The sequence below is a fragment of the Neodiprion fabricii genome, chromosome 5, assembly GCF_021155785.1.
Source record: "Neodiprion fabricii isolate iyNeoFabr1 chromosome 5, iyNeoFabr1.1, whole genome shotgun sequence".
Taxonomy (NCBI): Eukaryota; Metazoa; Arthropoda; class Insecta; order Hymenoptera; family Diprionidae; genus Neodiprion; species Neodiprion fabricii.
Window position 1 is genome coordinate 22,629,617 of NC_060243.1, and position 12,744 is coordinate 22,642,360.

The 12,744-nt window shown below is 38.3% G+C and overlaps 1 protein-coding gene across 8 annotated transcripts in view; it reads left to right on the forward strand.

Annotated features, from left to right (window-relative positions):
* Nucleotides 1-12,744, forward strand: part of LOC124182165 (protein shank) — a 69,318-nt gene that overhangs the window by 13,236 nt on the left and 43,338 nt on the right. For 7 of the 8 annotated variants that reach the window (XM_046569068.1, XM_046569067.1, XM_046569065.1 and 4 more), the window contains exon 2: nt 8,818-8,885. The exons of the other annotated variant lie outside the window; for it this stretch is intronic. The gene's annotated coding sequence lies outside the window, so the exon portion shown is untranslated. The remainder of the gene's footprint in view (nt 1-8,817; nt 8,886-12,744) is intronic. 8 annotated transcript variants of the gene reach the window in all.

The following is a 12,744-nucleotide window of genomic DNA, read 5'->3' on the forward strand; positions in this document are numbered from 1 at the left end:
CAATAATTGATGTAATCGGGTATTAACATGTATTTAATTGCGTACTGGCATTTTGTCAAACTCAATAGTGATTTTTCCTCTACTGTTTCGTTACGCTAACGTTACTTACTGACTTGAATTTCTTGCGAAAGAGAGCATACCATTTTTCATTTCGTTAGTAATTAACTTTTGTTTCAGCCTTCGCCTAAACTTCTGATACGCGAGTATGCAGGGCGGTCTTATTTAATCGCGTAGAAGAGATACGAGAAAAAGTTTGATACGAAACCTTGAAGTGTTTTAAGCCGAAAAGATCATGCCGATATGCGCTGATTCGTGGGTTGCGCTATTTTCGTGATTTTAAAACAGGGAACACATATTTTGGCTATGACCGGTCTAACAAAAACTACGAATCGTGTTTTCGAGGTGATCAAGTGTTTCCCATAGCCCCTTAAGCTCTTATGGGAAGTATATTCCTAATTAAAAGTGAGTCCCGGTGAGAATATTCAACACTTCGCGATGAGATAAAAATCTGCAAAAAAATCAATCATAACCAAGCTGATAAGATAATTCGGTTTGAATTATAACAATAATGCCAACAAGCTCTTGATGAAATGAATTAATGAATTCATTGATTTTCCTAAATACATATCCATTTTTTTAGAATTCCAGACGATTTTGAAAAACCCGTTTGCGAGAATTTTTTCAAATTTGAAACGTGGATCCTGAAATCTTGGATGGGTTTTCGTAAAATGGTTTTACTTACATCGAAGAAATCCGAGGCATGAAACGAATAGTTTCATAAATCGAGTGTTGGAAAATTTTGGAAAACGGAATATTCAAAATCGCCGAAAATTCCAAAAAAATCCATAGGTAGTTGGAAAAATCAATGAATGCATTTTATATTAAACTTAAAAAAATTTCACTAGAGATTTGTTCCACAAATTTTTTTTGAAACACTTCATCAACAACTTGTTTGCTTTATTATTATTTACGTAAATTTTAATTTCTTTCTGATTTTAATCTCATTTCGAAGTATTCAATATTCTCACTGTGACTAACTTTCGGTTGAGAATATACGAGAAAGTAATGAAACTTTGAGAATTAATGCCTTGTCCGAGTACAAAATGACCAAGTATCTCACTTTTTGAAAATTTTGAAAATTTTTGCAACCTCTAAAAACTTTTGAAAATTATTATTTTCTTATTTTGCGTTTTTAAATTCGTGTTCAAACTCACCATCAGCCAATGTCACAGAGTCAAAATACGCGTTCCCTATCTGAAATTACGGATTACCTACATAAAAAATCTCGAATTTGGCGCAATTCACAAATCAATCCATAGATTATATCGGCATTATTTTTTCTTTTCCCTCTCCTTCAAACTTTTTCTCGCACATCGCTTCCACAGTCGCCGAGATATTCGCCTGGGGCGATTAAAAAAGACGATTCGGTAGAAGCAATGATTGAAATAGATACAGTAGGTCGTGAATTGATCGATTGTGATCCTTCGTTTTTCCCTCAGCTATCACGCTTGTGCTTCACCTCCGTTCTCAGCATCGCTGACACGACGGATTGCAAAAGCGCAGATGCCGCATGGATATTTTGAGCTTACCGATCGCGACTGTATAATGGTTATATATAATATACCATCCTCGTCGTGGGCCATATTTTTCTTTTTTCTCATTCTTATACACGTATAAACATCATATAAGGTAGAAGAACGTAAGAGAGAAGGCTACGACGACGACGGTGGCCGGCGTTGTTTTTGACGAGGCGTTGTATGGAGTTCTCAGAAACGTGCTCGTATTCGAATAACGAGATAAGGAACGGGCACCACTACGCTGCTGACGACGCTGAGAACTCCACCGAGGAAGGAACTCGACCGAACGAAGAAACGAACGAACGACCTGCATACGATGGTAATTCAACGCCCGACGACGGCCAAGACCAAGACCAAGACCAAGACCAAGTCCAAGAGCAAGATGCCGACGTTGCGGGTGGGGAACGAAGAGAAGTTGAAAGAATAATAATAAATTAGCTAACCGTGTGACGAGAGTGCGTCTTAACGAATCTCAGTCATCCGCCTGCCGTCATCGAATCAAGAGGTTGCGGTCCTGCCCTATATTATTTTATCATTGTACCAACATCGTCGTGTTCCTGGGATCTTTTGGAGAATCGTTCCGTACGTCTGTCGGTTATTTGAAAAAAATTTAATCGAATTTCCTTGCCAATTATTTGATTGTTTATTTATTCGATTTGAGGAATTCGCGCGAATAATGACCTGACGGTGTTGTCATCGTTGCATCCGTTTTGATCTTCCGTCGTTGGTAATCGAAGTCGAGAATCATTTATATTCGAAACGAAGGATCTCCGTCCGATGGCCCGAAGAAGAAAATCCTATTCCCGCAGATCTACGACCTGTGCAAGGTAATCGTAATCATATCATGTGATTGGTCAAATTTTAGTCGCATATTATTTCGCAATTTGTTCAATCTTTGTGCCGTTCGTTTTCTCTTCAACAATGATCAACATTTTCTTATGCTCTATTACAGGCATAGTCTTGACCTCAGTCCAACTCACGAAATTACGTAATCACTAATGAACGTGCCGATAAATACTCGGGTGCGTTGTGAAAAATCGATTTTCGAAGCTTGCTCGTGTGGTTATAAGATTTGGGGACGATTCTTTTCTGCAGCGTTGATCCAACCCAGTGTAATACGTGATCTAATATTTCTCGAGACGGTTTCATAATTTTTTTTTCGTACGAGCATGTTTTTGGCATTTAAACTTTTATCAAAATTAGTGATGCAAAATATACGCCGTACGAGTGACAATTACAAATCAGTGTATGCTTCAATATGAAAATGATCATTTGAGAATCGTTACTTTTTGCAAATATATTAATCATTCGTGCCTCGGTCTTCTGTTTGTGAAACGGTGATTCGTAGGAAAAAAAGCTTGCGCATATTATACCGTGCAATCGTATGTATCTGAGGGTATCATCTCTGTAATGGGTATCGTATAGCGTAGCGTGCAGATTGAAGGCGTGTGAAATTGATAGCCTCGTCGTTGACGCGCGTTAATATTAAATATCGCTATCCGTTCTGTTTCACTTTTGTCGTCGCCCGTTAGTAAAAATATGCATCCATACTTTTCGTTCACATCCGTTTCCGCCGATGTTTTTTTTTTTTTTTTCTCTCTCTCTTGTAAAATTATTGAAAAAATTCGCTACTTCAGGATTGTCTGAAATGTTTTAGGTAAACAGTACAAGTGTATAAACGAAACGAATCATTTTCATATTTTGAAAGTACGAGTGCTACAAAATTGCAAAAATATCGCGAAATAGTGAAGTTTATTTTCAATTTTTTTTGCTACGTTAAACGTTCCAACTTCCGGCTCTCTCTCTCTCTCTCTCTCTCTCTCTCTCTCTCTTTCTATTATTCTTTCACCAATGCAATTTCTTCGACGAATTGAAAATTTTCACGCAGTTTGTCGAGTCAAACGAAGCATATTATTTTTAACTGTAATACCGACGATCCGAGTTCCGATAACAATTGGACACTGTTTCAATAGCTCTGTTTATTTGTTATTAGTTTCTAAAAGCACTTTTCTATTTTCCATTACCTTGCTTAGCTTTTTGAACTTAAACTTGAACTTTAATTCTGGTTTTTTTTTTTTTTTCTCGTTTCGTTACCATGATAGATCGGTTTTGATTAGCATCTTATTGTCAGTACGATATATAAGATAATTGCTTTTGTTTTACGAATGATACCCCGTAGTTAGTACCGCCAAGAAGTATATTATCTAACGTGTCGCACGTATCTTCCAATTGTTTTCACTTCTTCTTGGAAGTAGAACCTCATTCGATTTCAGGAGGGCATTTTTCCGTCATGTTGAAGTTGGTAACGTTATCGTAACGATTTGTGTTCAGGAAAAAGAAACCGTCGTTTCGCGATTATGAAATGGTTGGAAATTTAGTAAACAGTAACGAAACAAAACATGCTGATATTTTGAAATTTTATTTCCTCGAAAGTTGTCGTAAAAATAACAAAATAGTGAATTTTCCACGATGCCTCGTTACGATAACGTTACGAGCTTCAATCTGGTCCTTTCTCTGAACTCTTGACGAGCTCGCTTATCGCCGTTTCGTTCTTTATCTGTCTTCCTCTTCCTCTGCATCGTCGCCGTCTGGCTTGTTCTCACGATCTCTATCACATGCGATTCTACTATCACTCTTTATTTTTTCTTCTCCGTTTCGATTACTTCATTGTGTTTTGGTAAAGAGCTAATTCATTTTGTTTTATCCCTTCTTCGTTTAATCTGCGATCGGCGAGTCCTTGATTGGTTGGTTCCGGAGGTGTAAACAAGCGACCGGTCGACCACACGAAATTTCCCGACGTGGATTCTCGGACGACGACGAGGCCGTCGACGCCAATCGTAATTGGCAAAATTCGACGCTTCGCATCTCTCCGAGAAGCTGGCGTCGCCGTCCTATCAACATCGTCGTCATCGTTAACAGCATCGTCACGATCGATCATCATCACCAGCGTTCATGCGGCGCAGGGAAGGCCACGACGTCACACATACACCTGAGTTTTATCGCCGATCCCAACGCACCGTTGTGGTGACGTCGTTATTGGCCGAGAGGTGTGATGTGCCGTAGTGGTATTTTCTGTGCAGCGATTTCATCACTATACATAACGATCATATTCATAACAGACGAGTTCAAGGCATAGAGATTTTTATCGACCGCAGGTATAAATTATGTAGTCATCGTTGAATGTAATATAAATATATATACATATATATATTTATACATAAAACATGACAACGTTGAATTATTTTTCTACGGTAGAAACGAAGTCTGAGATCTATACTATTTCCGTTGAAACGGTCAACTCTCGTGTTATACGATACATTATATATCTGTTCTACTTTACCAACCGTTGCAGCTTGCTGCCTTAATTATTTTAACTGTTCTTCGACTATGAACTGGTTTTATTTGTAAACGTGCGACGGTCTCTTTTTCTCTTCCTCTTGACTTTCGGTATTTATCGTAAATATTGTCATTTTTTTTTATCGCGAAAAATTTGAGTATATATTATAAACTAATTATGTAACATTGCATATTATACATATTCGTGTAATTAGGTGCCATTCACGGTAAATAATTTAAAGATCCTCTACACGCAGGAAAAAACGTGATTATGTATCTGGCTAGATGAAATGTTTCAATATCCGAGCATTTCTATCCTAGAAATATTATATTATTAGTCCCGATCGATTATATAAATTGCGTGTTACATTCTAAATCTAGGCAGGGAGAAAAAGATCGATACCGACAACCGTAGTCGACGACTGAAGATGTAACGATCGATACATTTTTTACAGAAATATTCTTAATAAACATTTTTAACACCGTGCGATGTATTATTATACACGTCAGCTTGGACGTAAACTACACCTATATGCATTATAATGAGAAATAAACTCAAACTTTGTCTAATTTTCAAATAATATATTATAATATTACGAGTGTGATTTTGATTGAATGTTTTGCGTGCAGTAATAACTTCCAAGGTACAATAATTACGAATTCCGTATCGTTTCAAACGTTTCTTTCGCTACATACACCTACAGACTCGACATCGTAATTTGTTGACCGAGTCTTTGCAGGCTAGAACTGTATTTGAACAGCTTGCAGCTTTGGTGAACGGTTGAGTATCGGCAGTTTTATCGGCAAGTATTGGAGAACATCTCGTTGTAGGTACGTTCTGCAGCTTACACGAGTTTCGCTGGCAATTGAAATATTTAAAATAATAATAATAAAACCCGCCACGCTTTTCATCGATTAGTTATATTACTATATTCCATTAGATGTTGCCTGTCGGACTTAAATACGAAGTAAAGCACGTGGCGACATAATACTGCAGGTATTTATAACATCACTTGATGCCTGTCGAAATATCTCGTAGATTTTTATTAGTTATAGTAAATTTTACGGTGAATCGATTTGTTTGTGGTTTACCTTAGGTTGGTGAGTGGCCACTGTTTCTACAATAAAAAAACAAAACAAAAAAAAAAAATGCTTTTCGCGATTAGAGTTTAGCGTACACTCTCGTATCCATGAAACTTCCCATGTAAACAAAAAAAAATCTCATTTTATTCAGATTTAATTCCGACTTTTTGATACATTTTTTTTTTATTTATACACATTCTTTATTTTTTTTAAATTTATATTCCGAGCTAACGACAAGTCTCGGATTAGGTTCGCCGATTTTTATGGCTCACAGGTCTAGCTTCGTGTCCAATCGATAATGTCAGAATTCTATAACCTATAATAATATTATGGTCACTATCTGTGCACCAATCTACTCAGGGTACATATATTCATTCGTAGATCATATTTTTTGACAGTGGCTATGACACACGAACCTCACGTTATCGCTAACGCAGCCAAAAATTTCCGTAGCTTTTCTACATATCTTCTCAAAACTTATCAAAATAGAATTATACACCATGCTTTTAGCTTTCATACGTCGTGCTCGGTTTTTACTCTTGTGGTTTTTTTTTTTTTTTTTCTTTCCCCCTTTTCAATGACTGTGATAAATATTGTAGTGTGAGATATACGAGAGTGGCGAACAACAGCGTGGGAAGAATTTATCGTTTATACGTTACGTGTACAGCGTGAACGTAGATATAGGTATACATGATACCCAAATAAGTATAGACGTAATTCTGTTCGTGGAAAGGAACTGGAGTGTCAAAATCGCAGGCGTGAGATGGTCTTTCTTTAAGCTTCGTACGAGCGGTCATACGAACATTATGTGAGTGAGTTTGCGCGCGCTTCACGGACGGCGTCGTGCCGGCTCTTGAGAGAGTGAAAAGTAAAAGTGACCGGCCTAGAATTCGCCTTTGGGAGGGCAGGGGGAGTTACTACTTACCATCGAACTCCTCTGACGCGGCACCAACGCCAGAACGAGGATCGAGGGCTATGAGGAGAGAGAGAGAGAGAGAGAGAGAGAGAGAGAGAGAGAGAGAGAGAGAGAGAGAGAGAGAGAGAGAGAGAGAGAGAGAGAGAGAGAAGTTATTATCTTTATTATCTACTTGACCATCAACCCACTTCAAAGTTTTATGGCCACCATATATTATTTATCGTGTCGACTAGACACTATTTCAAAATCTTAGCACGCGATTTGAACAATGTAGTTTTGCAGGGTTCGTACGCGCAGGAAAAACCTGGAAAACCGGGAAAACTCGGGGAAAAGTTAGGGAATTTCGAAAATAAGACTAGAATTTTAAGATTCTTGAAGAAACAAACTCGTTCTTATACGTACATTACTTGATATCAAACCTCCTTTCGTTTTTTTTCTTACTGAAAATCGCTGGCTGTTGTTTGTAAATTAGTAGTCTGACAGTAAATTAATTACTAGGTAATATTGAAGGTATTAGTATTAATATGCAAAAAAAATTGTCATTAATCAGCGGCATATTTCTTGGAAGTTTACTGAAAAAACATCCTATTTTCATGCTGGAACACCTGGAATAGTCAGGGAATTTCGGGTTCCAAAAAGCGTACGAACCCTGTTTTGAAACACGCTTTTGCAGCAACGCTGTTCCGTTGTGTGTAAAAGATATTTCAAGATCTATGCGCCGATGCAAGGCCGATATGTCACTTTATCATTATACAACCCGTCCAACTACACATTTGGAATTTTTGACGATTCGTCACGGACTTTTTGCGATATCCGTGTTACGCAATCGTTCGTTGCTGCACAGTAATATTCATTAATGCATTTACCTTTCGGCTAACTTGTTTTACGGCCCGAAACAAAATGCGAGTTCGATTCTATACGGATCAGGTGACAATGACTGACGATGAAGCTGACGTGAGAGATTTGGAGTCACTGTCACATAATTCGTGTAGAATCTTACTCGGATTTTGTTTCGTAGCAGAAAACAACGCATTAATGAATATTAACTTTACCTCACTTATCGAAGTAAACTCGAATAACAAAATTCGAAATATTGCTTCAAAGCTTCGAAGCATTTACTTCGAAAAGACATTATCTACCAACTTTTCCTCGGTCTACGTAGAGAATCTTTCCACCCGCTGATTCATCGTCATCTTCATGCTTTATTTTTTCTTCACTCTCTTCGTTGTGGCAGGTATACATTCCTTGAACAACCAATTTGCAGACCTGAACTGACAATGTATTGTACACAACTAGACTCCCAAACGAAACGAAAGTAGTCTGGGTTCCTTATTTCAGACCGATGGCGTCTCTATCTGCTGGTCGCTACTGGTTTGTATTACAATACCAAGTTTGCTGTGGGAAAATTGTATTCGAAAACGCGAGGTTACAAATATTGAACATTGTCGGAGGTTAGTTTTTTCGTATGTTCAAGGTTGCTGTGATTATTTATTTTCTCTTTTGCTGCACGAAAAAATTATAATTAAAGTGCAACTTCATTGGCTTCGTGATTGCTCTGTTTATTCACTTGTTTATTCCTCCATTGGGTACGACTTAATACGATATGTACAGTAATGTTCATTAATAGATTCCCAGTGACCTACTATTTTTCTGGAATGAAAAGTGGATCGAGTTTCCTTTCTAAAAAAATTTCATATGCCAATGACTACAACGACGCAAGTTACAGGAGAAACAAACGATACGTTGTTCCTAGATACGTAAAATTTCTATATAACGAAAACACGTTTCTGTTTTTATTCCAAAAAAAAAATTACCCAGTTAGATGCGCCAGGGTTTAAAATTATTACGAACGTGTCAAGACTTTTAATCCGTCGTCTGAAAATTTCCCTTTCTTTATGATTCAAGATCCGGGGAATGACAAAAAGCCGGAGTCAGCAGCGGATGCCTGAAATGCGTGACCTGCGTGTCTAACGGTAAGATCTATTCTGTTACCGGACGAATGCCTCTGTCCCTCAGGTATACAGGGTATGCTGCAACACCCTGAGAGATTTGCATTGGCGCTCATGTCGACTTCTGCTACCCCGCAACATCGAGCTGAGCTGACAATGAGTCGCGGTTCGGTATAAAGTCGAACGAACAACGTGGGTGTTCGGAGCGAGTGGGCAAGGGAGGCGGTGGCGCGTTGTAAATATATGTAAGACGTACACTTGGGGACAATGAATCTGAGACGGATAATACTTTACACTAGACGGTTACGTTGGCAACACGGAGAGATCTGCAGCGCCACAGTCGGCCGAGCGCGAAACAAACTCAATCTCAATAAACGTGACGTAACCTATGACCGTCGAATCCAACCTTAGAATACCGCGGGAATAATGACTTGTTGGATTGACACGTATTCTAAGGATATTCCGTTCGCCTACAAACGTGATTACCATTTTGCCAATCGTTTTCTGCAGAGCTTCACTTAAACGGACGTACAGGAGTCAGTTTTTAAGGTAATATAAAAAATTTTGTGGCGTTTTGAAGTGAAAATCCGGAGTTTTCAAATATATTCTAATTCGCTCTGTTCCTTCCATTAGTCTAGTCACAGTAAAACGATAGTAATTTTTTTTTTTTAATCTTGTTCCTCCGTTACTGGTATTGTTTACTTTGGTGCTAAAAAGCCGTTGTGAAATAAATAAATACTGTTGCTCATTGATTTATTCTTGTATTTATCATTGATTTTTATATTTGTCGATGAATTTCGGGTCATTGATAAGGCGATTATGTTTATGTTGCGAAAAACATGTTCATTCTATAACTCAATTATCTCACAATGAAGTTCTCTTTAAAAGTGCGTAATGAAATCGTTGGGTACATTTTTATAGCAAAATTAGTATTACTAAAGATTTTGTGACAAAATAATTGGTACTTTTCCTGGCTACCACAACGTGGAATTAAGTATTTTCGTGTGAACATTCTTTTCGCTAAAGGGGGTTTCGAAAATTTGAAGCCAGCATCAGGTGACTCATCGCAATATTGGCGATGAGGCACCTGTTAGCATTGATCGCCTGATGCTATCTTTCACGAGGGTCATTATTATCCACAAATACGTACATATCCGCGGTGGGAAAAAAAAACGGAAGTAAATGTTAATAGCTTAATTATTACCAACATTTTTTTATTCTTTACTTATTATACCACATGCTAAAACAGCTGAATGTCACGTAATATTTCAATTACCGAAAGGGGGATGCTGATAATCAAGTTTAAAAGGTGCCTCATCAGTGTTAATGCCTATAGTCGAGTGAAACACCATTTCGCACTTTTTCTGTGTCCTCTTTCAATCGAGGCTTCTTATTTCACGAAACCAGTTTGATATTTTTAATGTGGGAGATTCGAAAAAAAAAAAAAGAAAAAGAATTTCTTTCTGGCACACCCTAATTAATATATATTACCGCACCGACACGTGTACGCGGAATACGAGAGAGTGTTTATAACTTTGAGAGCTACGCGATCTGATATCTTATAAACACATAACAATTACGTTGGCTTTCATTATATTGCTGGGCAGCAATATAGTTATAGCCCATGTATACTCGATACTCCTACATGCGTGGGTTTATTTAACTCGGACACACACGGGGAGGTGATATTAGTACACCGCGGCGGATTGGTATATAATACGCATTTTAACCGTGTGCGTATAATGAACGGCAACCGCGGGGCTTGTATAATAGGCATAACGAGTTGTACCTAGCCGGTGGGAAAAGGTATGCGGGAAAAGTTGTAAAAGGTAAAACTCGGTTGGATGTAACGTCTACAAAAGCCGTAGGAAGAGATAATCGTTCGTGGCACGTATTATACATATACTAGTAAACTTGTCTGTTGGTGTGCAGTTGTACACATACCTCCGGGGCGAATTTCACTTTACGTAATTTGCGAACAGTTTTCTGTGTATTCGAGCAAGCTGTATATTGGTACATCGATGATATACCGTACATATAGGATACAATGACACTGACCAGTCTCAAGAATTACTATCTGATATAACTACTGATATTATAGGCATAGGAATACTTGGGGACAATGAATCTGAGACAGTTAATTTTTTACACTAGACACTTATGTTGGCAACACAGAGAAACCTGCAGCGCCAGGGTCGGCCGAGCGCGAAACTAACTCAATCTCAATAAACGTAACATAACCCATGACCGTCAAATCTAAACTTAAATACCGCGGGGATAATTACTTGTTGGATTGACACGTATTCTAAGGTTAGATTCGACGGTCATGGGTTATGTTAGTTTATTGAGATTGATTTAGTTTCGCGCTCGGCCGACTATGGCGCTGTAGGTTTCTCTGTGTTGCCAACGTAACTGTTTAGTGTAAAAAATTAGCCGTCTCAGATTCATTGTCCCCGTGTGTACATTGAAAGACTATCCCAGATAACATCGAATTCGCCATGTGGGTCGCATAGTTGTAACAAGAGAAATTTTGCACCGTGGATGCCCACAGCGAAAGTGAAAACTTGGTATTCGCATTTTGTGATTCCTTCGTATCGATCGTTAAATCGCGAAAATTGGTCAATCGTATTTGGATTGAAACTCATTTAGCCCCAGTCTGTACTTTTCATTCGTCTGATGTCTTTTTGTTCAGCTTACACGTTATTTCGTAAGAGTAATCGGCGACCACCAAGAGCGATTCACAATCACAATCGGTGTCTTGAGAAGCCGATTTGAAGTAGGTAATTCTGAGCGGATAATATGAACGCATCGTTTATCTACGCTGTGTTGAAGAAATCGATCAGGTATCACCGATCTCGTAGACAATACCTACAGGAAATATTAGGCGTATCGTATAGTACGGATTTATAGTAATCGCCTTTCTACTTCAGCTACCTACGTTTATACGTAGTACGTACAAGATTAAGAAATCGTCGTACATGTTAAGCCACGCAGCCGTTCTCCATTGGGTCCCTTTTATGGCTCACCAGATATCGATCTATGTATCTGATAGTTAAAGGGTATAATAACTAAACCGCTAGGACGAGAGTATGTTGGTAGAACGGAGGGCAGCAGTTTGAGGAAAAAATGAATCCATTTCTCGTGGATGGTATTCGATTCTCATCTGGGTACTCATTTCGCATATCGTCGGGTTCTCACCAAATTGATACACATCCGGAATGTTGAAAAATAATAATTTTATTCTTTCACCATTGTATTTCTTGAAATTCTCACGTTATCCAGCAACACAGATAAACACTGATATCCACTACATACATGCTACTGTCCTGCACGTATTGTTTTCTCGTGTACATAATTCGTTTTTCTTCGTATTGACATTGCGGACGTGTCGTATCTATATTGTCGTTACGACGAATTGTATCTATCACGCATTAAAATTATCTTCACCCATGTATAAATATCAGCAATGAATAAAATTGTGCAAACGAATACCGTGATTTTCCGTTCGTCCTTCAATCATGCGGTATATAAATCTTATATTGCACATCAAGCATACATGTAAATGTCCGTCAATACTTTACGGAAATTTTACATAATGGTACCGAGTATCTGTCCGCTGCTGCCACGCGCATTGTCAATCGCGAATGTCTCTAAGTTATGGACGCGCTCTTTCTGATTCCTCATTCTTTGTCCTTTTGCACTTTCATCTTTTTCTAAGGAACCTGAAGTCACCGTGATTACGATCTGTTCCGGAGCCCTCCTTTCCATGTAAAAGGAGAAGTCTTTTCCTTCTTCTTTATGACTATCGTCATCACTGCGGTAACATGTAGGTACCAAATACGAGATGGGAAGAAAACCGTACCACGGGCAAGTGAAATTTTTA